Source organism: Aptenodytes forsteri, unplaced genomic scaffold, assembly GCF_000699145.1.
Source record: "Aptenodytes forsteri isolate BGI_AS27 unplaced genomic scaffold, ASM69914v1 Scaffold82, whole genome shotgun sequence".
Taxonomy (NCBI): domain Eukaryota; kingdom Metazoa; phylum Chordata; class Aves; order Sphenisciformes; family Spheniscidae; genus Aptenodytes; species Aptenodytes forsteri.
The window spans coordinates 13,591,985-13,606,572 of record NW_008795490.1 but is presented as its reverse complement, the minus strand read 5'-3'; positions in this window follow the sequence as shown (position 1 = coordinate 13,606,572).

The following is a 14,588-nucleotide window of genomic DNA, read 5'->3' as shown; positions in this document are numbered from 1 at the left end:
TAATCAGAATTGAACACTGTACCTCACATGAGAGCTCTCAAAGCTTGAACAATGCTGTCAATCTTGCCTTCTTTTGTGGGAAATGTTTGAGATGTAGAAGAGTGTATTTGTCTTTTTCATGATATTATCGCATTTGTGAATCATAGACATCTTGCGATTGACTAACATGTACAAGTCTTTCACCTTTTCAGTTGTATTCTGCAGCTAACCCTTTCATTGCAGACATTTTTGTTAGCCCTATGTGCATAACGCTGTGCTTCATACTCCGCAGGTTCCATCCCATTTCTATTGCCCCGTCTTCAAGGTCATGCATTTTCTCCTGTAAGATACACAAAATCTTTTTAGTATATTTTTGTTACCTTGATGATTTTAATTTTCAGTTCTTCTACATGTTCTTGGTTTACAGATCAACAATAATCATTTCAGTAGCTATATAGATGATACATGCACAACAATAGATATACTTCATTTATATTATCCAGATTACAACTCTTTAATGTTACGTACTCATATCTCTCTATATTGTAAAAATTAGTATTTCAACAAGAAGCATGAGAGACCTTTTTTGTTTGCTTTTAAAGACACTGATTACTTTTAAAACAGCACTTGCTTTAGAGCAAGGAACTGATAGCTTTGTGAAAAATCCCAGCCAGAACCTTTTAGCTTCTAGCTTGTGTGGAAACAAAAAAAAAGTAAAGTTCAAACATATATTCTAGCAAGAACTCCAGCTGTGATTACCATAGTTATAGCAGGATTGAATTTGTGTGCTGTATGTCTCCCATAGACAAAGCTTTTGCTGATAGAGATAGACAAAGTTAAACAAGAAGCACTGCATACTAAGAAAGAAGGGAAGGAAAGGAAAGGAAAATAAAGGACTGATGAGCATCTGTCGCTCCATGAAACCCTTAAATGTTATCATCATCACTTTTCCCAACCAACAATTGTTAGCTGCAACCAAGAGGAAAAAGGTTTGAAAAGCAATATTGGGCTTCACACAGTGTTCCATGTAAACCAGAGGAATGGGGAAAAAATTACCTATTGATATCGTCAGGACATATGGCTGTTTTGTCTGGCAGTTATTCTCAATTTCTCAGATTTTTAATAAGAATAGACTTTTCATTATTAATTTGTAATAAAAGGAAGGTTTCCTTGGCATATGCAGGAAAATCTATAATGAAAAGTTGTTAAATTGCTGTTGATTTAAGGTAATACAGCCATAGCATAGTGTAAGTATTCCTATTATCTGTATCACCGATTTTCACAATAAGCTATTGAAAGGAGTAAGTCATGAACGCTGAAAATACAATGTGAATAACCCAGCTCTCTTTCCCTAGATAGAGACCAGGAAAATATTTACTTTCACCAAAAACAGTTGTGTTGGTATAGGTCGTACAATGTCTGTTTGCTCTGCAGTCAAATCTGGCCTTCTGAGGTGGATTTGTAAAGCAAATGTTTTTCCCCTCTCTCACAATTTCTATGTGTTCTGCTCTCACTATTCACCTCTCAGCAAGTCCTGTTCACCTATAATGCTCATTATGAACAGACCTGGCTAAAGGTCTTTTTCTGAAGAGGGCTAGGGATTAGAAATAAGATGTGTCCAGAGATATTTCTAACTTCACACAAAGTTGTGTGTATTGTATGTTGAGACAAAGGTAAAGTTCATTGTACCTTGACACAGAGGTAAAGTTCAGTTGCTCATTTCCTTAAATCTAGTGATTCAGTAGTAGCACTTAAACATATTTTAAATTCTATCATTTTCTAGCCCTTTTGCTTGCACTTTTATTTTAAAGGAAGGCTGAATATTTCCTTTACGGTACTGCTTCTAAAGCAAGGCAGTGCTGGATCATGGTAACCAAATCCTAGAATGATTTATTTCATTCAACACATGGAAACAATATGGAAGTTTGTGACAAAATAATATTCTTATATATAACGGGTTTGAGATTGTTCATTCTTGTCTCACTGAGATTTTCTTATTTCACAAAATAAGATAGTTTTCTTCTTCCTGAAGAAATATGTATGAGCTGCCTCTACAAAGGCTAATGTAGGGCTATTTTTCTGTCCCAGAGAAGAAACACCTCACTGCTGATTCTTGCTTAAAATATCAGGCCACAAGCATGGTCTGGGCTAGTAGACACCTATCATTGTCCTGCATAGAAAGATGAACCCCCTGTTTAGACATGGGGGATGTTTCTGATGTTTTTTCACAGTCCTCAATGGAGCTGTCTTCTGCCTTGGAAATGTGTATTTCTTCAACCCTTCCCTTTCTCTGTCAAACAGGTGAGGAGGAGATCATCCTTCCCTTCCCCTCACTCCATTCATCGCATACATATTTCTTGGCACGCTGTGTAAGAGTGTCAGGCCATCCCAGAAAGCACACAAAAGAAAACGTAGAGGAGCAAGGACCTGAGTTCCTCAGGTCATTCTGTGCCCTCAGTCACCAGAGGTAATTCACTACCAAAGCCAGGCTGTCATTTGACAGCCACAAATCTTCTTTCCAGCATTGTTGCTCTGCCAATACCTATTAAGGACAAATGTCACCAGCCTGAAACTGGGCTTTCAAGTGGGTAAATTTTTCCATTCCACTGGTGGGCCTCCAAGAGACAGTGAGGCACCACTGCTGCATCTTGGGTTGCTGTCCTTTCTTCCAAATTGCATGATTAGACTGATACGGAAAATAACTCATTCTCAGGAGGCAACTTTTAGTAGAGGAAGGGATTCTAACACTAGCAACTGGTCTGTGCTTATGCAGAGAGGTGCTATAAAATGAAACAGATTACTTGGAGAGAGAAAGCGGACATAAGCCTCTTCTTCACACACTGATGCCTCAAAGCCCATCTCTCCACCCCTTCTCCTTGTCCCTGCAACAGCAGGCAAGTCTTCCATGGCTTTCTGCTGAGTGATGGAAACCTCCGCACATTCTAGCGTTTTTAGCCTAGAAGTAGAGACCTCAGAGATGATAATAAAAGAATAAAAAGTGGGGTAATATGTCCTGACTCTAGGCTCCAGGTTCAGGATAGTAGCAGGGGAGCAAGGGAAGATTGGGAAATGTGTGGAAAGCATCCTGCAGATAGATTTTTGCACTTGCTGCATGCGTGGGCAGCCACCCACTATGCCTTATGTTCGGCACTGAATAGAATGACATTTTTCATTCAACTCTCACAGGACCTGGGCTTCTCTAAAAAGACTGGGCATGCACAACAGCAGGATGCTACATACGGATGTGAGAGGGACTTTGGACTTGGTGCTGTGAAACGTACTTTACAAGTGAGAGGAAAGCAGAAAGTTATCATTTAGGATACAACAAGTTTTCTTTCCCTACTCTAGCCAGCCCAGTCAATCTGCTGCCTATAAGCAGAAGAAAGAAATCTAGTGTCTTCAGGAAGAGAGAGAGATAAAGGATAGGAGGAGAGATATGTAAAAGATGGAAAGAGGAGGACTCTAGAGTAAGTTAGGGCAAGTGGAATTAGTGTAAGTGCAGATGATGTTATGGGTAATATTTTCCTCATGGAACCAGATCCACAAGGCTATTAATACAGCATCAGATGGGCAAAGGTCTGGGAAACGTTCATTCTCACTGGAACTATGTGTGTGAGAAAGATTCCTCATTTGCTTTCTGTAGGTTGTAAAGGGCACAGGTCATCAAATCAATATCACAAGCAACCCTGGTGGACCTTAACGCTTTTAACATTCAGCAATGGCAAATAAGTATCAGTGCCGACAATGAAGGTAAGAACTGTCATGCAATGAATACCAATACAGTAGGGTGTCTGTTTGGCATTTAAAAAATCTTGGGTATCATAAACATGGCTGATGTGTCTAATGCTGATGGGATGTGACTGAGAGACTCTAAAGTATAGTGAGCAGCCGTCTCTTCTTTCAGTTACTTATACTAGTCATGGATTCTTTTCCATGGATGTTGGAAGGAATGTGTATCTGCCTAAAGCTGAGAACAGCTGGGCATGTTTCCCCATTGGAACATGATAATGTCATCTTAGGTTTCAAATGGGGGACCAGAAATAACCAGACCTAGTGTTAACTCCTGGAAGGGGGATTTGGATATATTGAAATTAGTAGCTCACTGTCGATCACCCCAGAACTTGGAAGATGAAATGGTACTATCAGTAAACATTAATGCTTGAGTTCCTCTCAACCAGGACTGTGAAGTCACATCAGGTGTGATATTCAGAGATGCCCCAGAAATTTAAAGTATGGATGTAAATGAAGCTGCAAGTCCCTCAAAATATTCTTGTTAGGACAGCCATTGGAACAGATCCAGGAGAACACTGTAGATACAGATCTCTGTGTTGCAGTTGTTCAAGTGCCACAATCTAGTTGTAAAATACACTAGCTTTCTGATAAGAACTGTCAGGGAGCACCAACAGTAGGCTGTGCCACAATGGAAGGTGAGCTAGGAGCTCGCCATGACAGAAACTGAGGTCAAATGCATTCAAAAAACGAGGGAACCCATATTGCTTGAAAACACAACTGAGGCTAAAAGAAGACTAATACCTGGTAGCAGAGAAGATGAAGCAGTTTTTGCTCAGACCAGGGCTGCAACACATTTCCTAAACAAACCACTATAGCTCAAATGATATATTGAAAATTATATAATTCCATGCTTAATATGCTAACTAGAATTAAGAAAAGAGCACTTAAAAGTTTGGAACTGCTAGCCTGGAACAAGAATGATCACTTATTAAGCATATTAATTTTTCTTCATGAGCAATGAATCTTGAAAACCACGGTGGTTTGTCAAAATAATTAAATTCCATTTGCTTTTCAGATATAAATGCCTACACATCTTGCCAAAGTAATCCTTGCTTGCTACTCAGAAGCCTAAACTTCCATATGTGTATTTTCTAAAACACATTTTTTTCTTTTTCATTTATGAGGTAAGGAGAGAAAAAAAAAAATCATTGTTTTACTCATACTGATTATAACCTTCAACACTGTTCACGTTGATCCTACTAAGAGAATTAGTTTTTCAGAATCAAATTCACACGTAACACAGGGATAAAACAAAGCCGAATTTCCTTTATTTTTAATAGTGCTAATTTCACTCTGATTTGCTTTCATGTGTTTTATCAATGATTCAGGCTACTGGATCCCATGATTATAAAATGAAAAAGGCCTGGTGATTTCAGGTGACATACCAGTATCAGCCTTATTTTGTAATTCCCTTATATCTGTGGGTAGACATCTACATATATTTTTCTTAGATTTCTTATTTCCTTTATTGATAGTAACAGCGGCAGTTAATCAAAAAGGGGTTTTTGCTATCCTTTGCATAACCTCTGTGATTTCTGCCGTGACACTTCAGTACAGATCAAGAGTTGTACTGTAAGCACTGTAACAGCCCTACACACAGAGTCCCCCAAAATCCCAATGTCAAACCACACTACAGAAAACCCTGAAACTAGTTAATTGTACTGATACACAGTTAGACTACACTTACCCCATAGAAAAAGGCAATATCTTTTCTTGGTCCTTGTCAAGGCTCTGAGTGCAGCCTGCCACACACCTTCCTAGACAGTAGGCTGCCTCACTCAAGGCTAGCTCTGACACGATGCAGGCATGTAACCTTGGGTCAGATGGTGGTGATGGTGCTGTGTGAGCTGGGAGAAGCTCTCCTGGTTACTGCATAAGGGACAAAGAAGTTAAGTTGAATGTCTTCCCAGTAAATCTCTGATCCTACTCAATTTTTTAAGCACGGGTGAGAACAAACTTTTTCAACAGGAACATTTGCCTGCTTGAAGGATGTTTTTTCTTGCTCCTTCAAATCTAATCCCAGTCCCCAAATCCTAACCCAAATATATTTTGATTGAAAAAAAGCTCAGCTTGGTATTGACAATTATAAGCACCCAGCATTCACAGTCAAATTCCAAACTTATAAGAATCCAATATTTTTTTTTAACATGTGTTATTTTATTTACTGGGTTTTTTTTTATTCTTTTAGATGCACCTAGATCAAGTTTTCCTCTGCAATCAATATGCTTATAAATTAACATTTTATTTTAAAATGAAGCTGATATTCACAGGAAATCACTTACCTCCAGGAAGTGAACCTTCAAAGAAAAACAATAATATTTTTAGACTTCCAATAATATTTAGGCTGCCTTAACAGCTCTTGCTGAGGGCTAAAGCTAGCATAGACTCTGCTAGATGAGTGCAGCACTGGCTATGGATAGTATTTGGCAAATGCGTACAATATATTCTGCAATAAATTACTATAACAGTGAATACATATATTTAAAAATCCTTCAAAGAACTTAGCTGGTAAAAATCTGCTTTGCCAAAATTTTTTTTTTCCCTTTTTCCCACCTCTTGCTTATCTTACCCCTCTTCATTCGTAAGGTCTACAAGGTAAAGGCTGTCTCTCATTAAAGTTATATATTGTATTGTCTTCAGTCATCGTGCTGGAAAACACTCTCTACGCCGAGTAATGTAAATGGGTTTGTATGTATATTGTTTATGATTCAAGTCCTTTGGGGCAAGGATCCACATCCATTAATGGCAGGAGAGCGTTGTGATTCAAGGACTGCCTCATTGTCTCCTGGACCTCAACAATATGGGCCTTCCATCCATGGAAGGGGGTTGTGACCTACTCCTAATCCCTAATTTGGGGATACAAGGCTTCCTGAGACATCCTTGGAGACCCATAGTGGGCTGAGCCTACCCAGGTCACTTTCCTACTGTACGCAGAGTTTGAATCCTTATGCACGCTATCCTATCAGCGTTAGGGAGCAGCATGAGGGGGATGGCTCCACAAGGAGAGACAAACCTGAAGCTGAGGACAACACCAAGGCAGGGAGAGGTATGCGCAACCATACCTGCAGCATGACTCAGGCACAGAACCAGGATGACAGCCTGAGCTTAAGTCCTGCTCCCAGGAGAAATGGGGGAGGGCTCCCCAAAGAGGCTTCTCATAGCTCTTCTCAAGGCCTTCACCATATCAGAGCTGGCCCTGAGTCCAGACAGTCAGATTCTCAGGATGGGGGAGGATACATGCTGGCAGTTCCCAGCTGTCCTGGTAATTAACGGATTTAGTCCATTTTGGAGCGTGAACCCATTTTACGTTAACCCAGAGACTAGGAAGCTGAACTGACTCGACAGTGTTGTTGTGTTCCATATGTACGTATATCCTGCAGAATAAGACATTCTAAATATTACTTCAATACCCTCTACCATAGCAGTAAGGAATCAGTAATCTCCTCTTAGAGATTTGAGATAGAATTGAATCTATGTTTCAATATATTCAATTGTTTTTTATTTATTTACACTTAATAATCTGAACTGGGAGGCTTTAAGGGATTTCATAAACAATAGATTAATCGTGACAAGTTCCTAGTGAGATTTTGTGCAGTTTATAGTAGAAGAAAATCAAAATGTGGAGCTAGGAGACAGTTGCCTGTACTAATTTATTAGCTTCCTGAAGTCTGGAATTACAGGTAATTTTCAAACAACTTTTAATTTTTTTTCCAATTCCACTCAGGTAAACTTTACAGCAATCGTGTTACTAAAACTTCTAATAGTATGGATGGTGTTTATGAGAGATATATATCATTCACTTACATACATTAATGGATCTGACTTTCATTAAAAAGTAGTATTTAACTAGTGGGTATATATATATATCAGCAGAAAATTAAAACCATATATAGCAACTTAGAAGCATATTTATATGTACACTATTTATTAGTACACATTTAATATTGTTATTTTAGTGTTATACTCAATGTTATTAAAGCATAATGCATGGTTTTAATATTCATTTCATATGTATTTTAAGGTTTTATTGAGTCTAATATTCCAAACACAGCAAACAGTTTATGTCAAATACCTCATTATCCATTTGTAAAAACAAGCCTCTTATAAATGCATTGGATAAAAAGATGTAAAATACAAGTTTGAAAACAAGTTATAAAGGGAATGGTTTGCAATACATTAACTATAATCTGCCAAGGAAAAGTATTTTTTTCTATCTCTTTCAATTTATGAGAGTCTTCCTATTTTCTTACAAGATCATTCACAATATATAAAGGAAAGAATCACCTTCTTTGAGCAACAGCAAGCATGCCATACAAATGTCATAGAAATCACAGACAGAAATGTTGGTTGAATGGGATGTTCGGAGGTCCGTTAGTCCAGCCTCCTGCCCGATGCAGCCCTTCTGCCAACACTATATCAGGTCAGCCATGGCTCTGTCCAGCTTTTGTTAGTCCTCGAGTTTCTCCAACTCCCTCTGAACTGAAGCTCTACCAGCTGTTGTGTCAGACACTTCAACTAGTCTAGTGTCATCTGCGAATCTGTTTTGATGAATGAATTAAGCATTATGTGCCCCATGGTTATTTTGCTACCGGATGCCATTTGGATGTCAAGCCATTGATTACATTTTGAGCCTGGCAGTCCAGCCAATTCTCAGCCCATCTAACAGTCGATTCATCCAGCCCATATGTCTTCAGGTTGCCGGTGAGAACCCTGTAGGAGCTAATGTCAAAAGTCTTACTAAAGGAAAGCATATTACATCCAATAAATGTCAACAAATGCCAGCAAAGAGAAGTAAAAAGTACCTGCGTTTGCCCAGTGCATATAGTGATGTTTCATTTTGTTGCTCTGATACGTGTCAAGCCATTCCTTACTATTTATAAACTAAAAAAAGATAGTGCCTAAAATTGAAACAAATGCATGAGCAAATGAACTCTCCACAAGCCAACTGTACATGGCAAAGAAATCAAATAACGCTATCTCAACATCTTTGGGATAATAACCTGAAAAGACAACAAAAAATGTCCAAGATAAAATATACAGAAGTCTATTGTCTAGATTAAGCTCAGAACACATTTCTTCTCATTTCTTTCATGAAGAAGCAGATTTTGGAGCAAGTTCTAGAAGTCTACAACCTTGGACTGAGGAGGAGAAAGAACAAAGAGCCTTCTGTTCTTCTGAACATCCAGTCACCAGCCTCATATAAAACAAACCTAGGAATGTATCTTGTTTATCTTAGCCAAGCTGTCAAGCTAAAGTTTGATGAAAGATGATCTGTAAGACATTCAGTTCTTGCCTATTCACCAGCCTCATATAAAACAAACCTAGGAATGTATCTTGTTTATCTTAGTCAAGCTGTCAAGCTAAAGTTTGATGAAAGATGATCTGTAAGACATTCAGTTTCTTGCCTATAAAGATAGAACAAGATCAACTCTTTCATTAACAGAATTACTTTACGTGTGCCTGTTTCTTCCTATGTTTTATTGGTTCTGTGCAGAAGTGGTATTATTTTGGATGCTAGAACAGGTAGGATATACTTTTGTACTGTGTGCACAGTTCTGCAGGATAACAGATGGGCAGGTATACCAATAATGAAAGCATTTAGAGTTCATGCCATAGACTAATTTTATTTGACTAAAATAATTGTCCAGCCAACAGTGACACAGTGTACCTATCAATAAAGATTGGGTAATTGGATATTTATTTAAATTAAAGATATCTGTTTAATTTTGCCATTTTAAATTTTCTTTAAAAAAGATTATAGTCTTGTAAAAGAAATAATTTACTGATGGCACCAAGTCGTAATTTCTCTTTGAGGATGTACATACACATTAGAAACATCCCTTAATTTTACATTTTATGATTGCTATAAGGAAAGTATTCTATCAATACAGAAATTGACCCTTTGACAGATGTTTTTGTAGATGTACATAAAGTCATTTGCTAAATAGTACATGATACGCTATTCTCTTGAAGAGGGCATTGCATTCAAAATTCTTCCTCTTGTGTGTTTCCAGTTTCTAGATTTTCACATTTTTTACTCTAGAAATAGGAACTAAAACTCACATGAGTCAAACATCTACTCTGCAACTACTTCTAAAATCCCAGTTTTAAGGCTGTGGATGAGATCTGGAGGCTTCTTTATTGAATGGAAAATTATGCTACAGCTTAAATGAAGCAGTTCACTTTTGGTCACGTACACAAATATGTAATTTGACAAAAATGTGACCTTCACTACTTTTTTACAATATTCTCCAGATTTTCCTAATGAACAAAGTATACAGATTGACTTTTCATCAAAATAGCTAAGAATATACTTAGTGTCTGTCACTTTGCAGAGCAGCTGCATGGAAAAACTCTTTAAAGATCTCTTGCTTGGGCCTTTATGTTTGGGAGTAAATCAGCTGAGAAAAACTCAGTAGTGGTTTAAGGTATTCAACAGTCCCTTCCCCTTCCTCTGTTAGTTACAAGCTTTTCTATTCTAAGCCAAAATTGTCATTAGCTTCAATTATGCTATGATACAGAGTTCTAAAAGCCTTGATCCAGAAAAATGCCAAAGATTTTTCCTTAGCGTATCAAACCACAGTACAGCCAGCTCAGTAAGATGTAATTACGTGTGTAACTTCAACCATGTAACTGTCTCACTGATTCTAACACTTCATACTCATTTCAATTGTCTCCATGAATACCCAGGTGATGAAAGACATTTCTCTAAATGCTTTGCTAGACTAATGATTATTTTGACTCTGAGTGGTGTGGTCAACATGCCAGAGGGACGGGATGCCATCCAGAGGGACCTGGACAAGCTGGAGAAGTGGGCCCATGTGAACCTCATGAGGTTTAACAAGGCCAAGGGCAAGGTCCTGCACCTGGGTCGGGGCAACCCCTGGTATCAAGACAGGCTGGGGGATGAAGGGATTGAGAGCAGCCCTGCCGAGAAGGACTTGGGGGTACTGGTGGATGAAAGCTGGACAGGAGCCAGCAATGTGCACTCGCAGCCCAGAAGGCCAACCGTATCCTGGGCTGCATCAAAAGAAGTGTGGCCAGCAGGTCGAGGGAGGTGATTCTGCCCCTCTACTCTGCTCCGGTCAGACCCCACCTGGAGTACTGCGTCCAGCTCTGGAGCCCTCAAGGGGGATGGAACACCTCTCCTATGAAGAAAGGCTGAGAGAGTTGGGGTTGTTCAGCCTAGAGAAGAGAAGGCTTCGGGGAGACCTTATTGCAGCCTATCAGGACTTAAAGGGGGCTTATAAAAAAGATGTTGGCAAACTTTTGAGCAGGGCCTGTTGCGACAGGACAAGGGGGAATGGCTTTAAACTAAAGGGGGGTAGATTGAGACTAGATAGAAGGAAGAAATTTTTTACGCTGAGGGTGGTGAAGCACTTGAACAGGTTGCCCAGATAGGTGGTGGATGCCCCATCCCTGGAAATATTCAAGGTCAGGCTGGACAGGGCTCTGAGCAACCTGATCGAGTTGAAGATGCCCCTGCGCACGGCAGGGGGGTTGGACTAGATGACCTTTAGAGGTCCCTTCCAACCCAAACTATTCTATGAGTCTATGATTCTGTCAGTCAGTGGGAGGAGTCCGGACTGTGTTGCTTTTTGGATAGTCTGTATGGTTATCCCTCTTAGGGACATGATACTTCCTAGTTAATGAACTCTGGTTTTGTAAAATGTAGCAATATTCATAACATTTTTCTTTCATAAATGAAGTCATTGAGAATCTCAGGGAGGAGGAAGAAACTTTGTTTAGAAATGTATCAGGGAGTGAAGAAAACATAATGAAACTTAAGCAGAGGAGCTAAAAATTTAGATTTTAGCAGGTAAAGTAATATGGCCTTCAAATCTACAGGAGATCATCAGGAACTCCTCACATCTTAACTGACAATGACCTAATGTCTCCAATGTACTTATAAGTACATCTCTTTTACTATCTTTGTGAAGCAATTTTTTCTGCACTTTTTGATTTTTTTTTTCTCTAATTTTGCTGGTCTTACTATTTCCGGAAAACAATTTCAAAAGCAAACCGAAGAGTTTATCAAACAATTTCTTGAAGATGAAATATTTCCATTATAAAAGAGGGAAATTTAATGCCTGTATTTTTGAGAATATAAATTGGTAATAATCTAGTGAACTGATCCTTGCTCTCGGATTACTGCATCAACCTGCTTTTGCTAGTCTTCGGGTGTGACGTCATTGCAAAGAGGAATATCACCTAAGCAACCCTATAATGCTAAAAAGCTTATAGCTGAAATGTGTAGAAGGAAACAGATGGGGCAGTATCTGGAAATTTTATTTGTCAGATATCGTCCATCTGTTTCTCTCCCTGTCTGCATGTTTTGCAGTAATATCCATTTTTAGGAAGGCAAGTCAATATAATTCTACAGAATTGGTTTAATCTTCTGTTTTATTATTATTATTTAATTTTTATTTTTTACAATTCATTAACGGCTGGCAGGGAAACATAAAACCCACACTGATGATTCAGCCAAACAATCCTCGTCTCCATTCCATGAGAGGCAAAGTTATACTTCAGGGCAAAATTAGTAGATGTTAACTCTTCTTATTAATCAATTCTAACAATTTTGGCAGTTTCTCACATGCAACAGACCTCCTAAATAAATGAATGATAGAGGCTATTTTTAAATGCATTCTAAAACTGAAAGGATTATGTGTCATTTCAGAGTAAGTTCTAGTTTTTTTGTAATGAGTAGCTATGAAAATCAGTAAGTCTTTTTTGGGGCTATCTGATTCTCTGAAAATAGAGCCACAAAATGCTTTGCAACAGGTATATTATTTATGGAGAGTATATAAAGGCTTTGGTTGTAAAAATTAATTATGGGCTGAGCAACTCTATTTGCTTTCTGCTTCATATTCTTAGCTAAACATAAGCTAACATAATGTCACTACCATTGCTCTCCAAATTGTTTCTTTCTCACAGGACCAAAATTAAAACAAAAGCCACTTAAAATAGCAGCATAGTCAGAAAGGACAGTGGCTTAAAAGGAAGTTATTAGAAGTCAAGACAAGAAATGAGTGGTGCTTACAAATGGCACACAGAATCCAGTATCAGGCAAGACCGTGACTCCTATCTGTTCCTTATGCATAAGTACCAATAGCGAGGTATTAATAGATGAGCATTTAGCTTTGTAAGAGTTAAAAAATAATGGCAGTAGGTGGGTTGGGTGCATGAGATTCATAGTCTGACTAATTACAGGGGTGGTGAGCAAGGCAAAATGGAGGGTTTGAAACAAAATGAGCTCCATTCTGAAATGAGCTCCATCCTGCTGCCATTTGTGGCTCATCAAACTGTAACAACTCTGCTCTTGATTCTAGCCTCTTAGTGAGGCTAGAATTCTACACAATATTACTGTTGTTGTGTAGAACAGCAACAACAGTGACTGCTATTGTTGTCATCCTTCTCTTCACAGCCTTTCCTTCAAATCATCATATTTACCCACTCTTTATTACCTAGGCACAGGTCTATCCTATTCTCTCCCTGTTCTTTCGATTATTTTTCCTTTCTTTGCCCCATTAATTTTACAGGATTACTTCCTGACCTGCAGTTATCTGCATCTGTTAGCATATCAGCCTTTAAACTGACAATACTCAGTGACCCCGGAAACAGAGGGTCTCACAAGAACGGCTTTCCATCAGTGTTAGATTCTTCCTTTTCTTCATGTCACCTTTGTCTACTTCGATCTTGAATTCTGTTCCCTGCTTTGATATTGATTCCTAGTCACGTATCTCATTTCTTTACCCCTTGTCTTTCTTTATCTTGACTTTTGCCAGCCCCTTCCCTAATACCTGCTTTGGGTGAACACAGCCCTGGCATGGGGACATCTCTGGTTCCTCCTGACGTGGGTCCAAATCACAGGCCATGTCTCACCTTGCCCCTAAAATGGGTTAATTTTGATTGTTGTGATTCACACATTTCAGCTCATCCTAAATGCTGTATCTGATTCTCCTCTCTACCCTTCAAACCTCTTTTTCACATTTATTTGCTTTATCCTTTGATTACAGTCCTCTTAAGAACATAGGACAGGTCTGCACAGGTCATCAAATCCTTTCCTCCTGCCTTTTGCAGGCAAGTTTGTCATGGAACTACTTTCATAGATCTGCCAAGCTCTACTTTTAAATCAATTAAATTTTCTCCCTCTGCTCTCCTAACAGAAGGCTGTTTCCACACCTAATGATTAGAAACCATCTTCCAGTTTTCCAGCCTATACTAATTTGTATCTTGCTTATGCTTGTTTCCTTTTGTGACAATTCCATCCATTAACATCCCTGATATGCTTAGAACTGTCTCACATTTTATTTTGCTGGGTTAAACAGATCAAACCCCTCTAATCTATGTGTCTCAGATAAGCTCTCCGTTCACCAGAGGCCTCTGCTCTGTTTAAGTCCAAATTAATTCTTCTTGAACGTGTGTGATCATAATTCCCTATGATATCCTAGGTGGGATGCAACAGTACAGCAGTATTAATTTTCATATCTTCACTGGAAATATTTTATCTGATCCTAGGCCTTATGTATCCTAGGCACTGCTTGCTTATTTCATAGCTGCATCACTCTGGTGACTCAAAAATGCCTTGTGACTCACTGACTTCCACCCAGGAGTTTTGGGTTATATTCTCTATTGTTAATTCTCATAAGAAACTGTTACTGTTAGTCCTTATGGACTAATCCATGACCCTGGATCTTGTACTATTTAGTATCTTCTAATTTTCTATACTTCAGACATCAAGAATAAAAATTGTATAAATTCACAATGTATGTAAGTATACATAAATGTATAAATTTATAACGTATACATTGGTC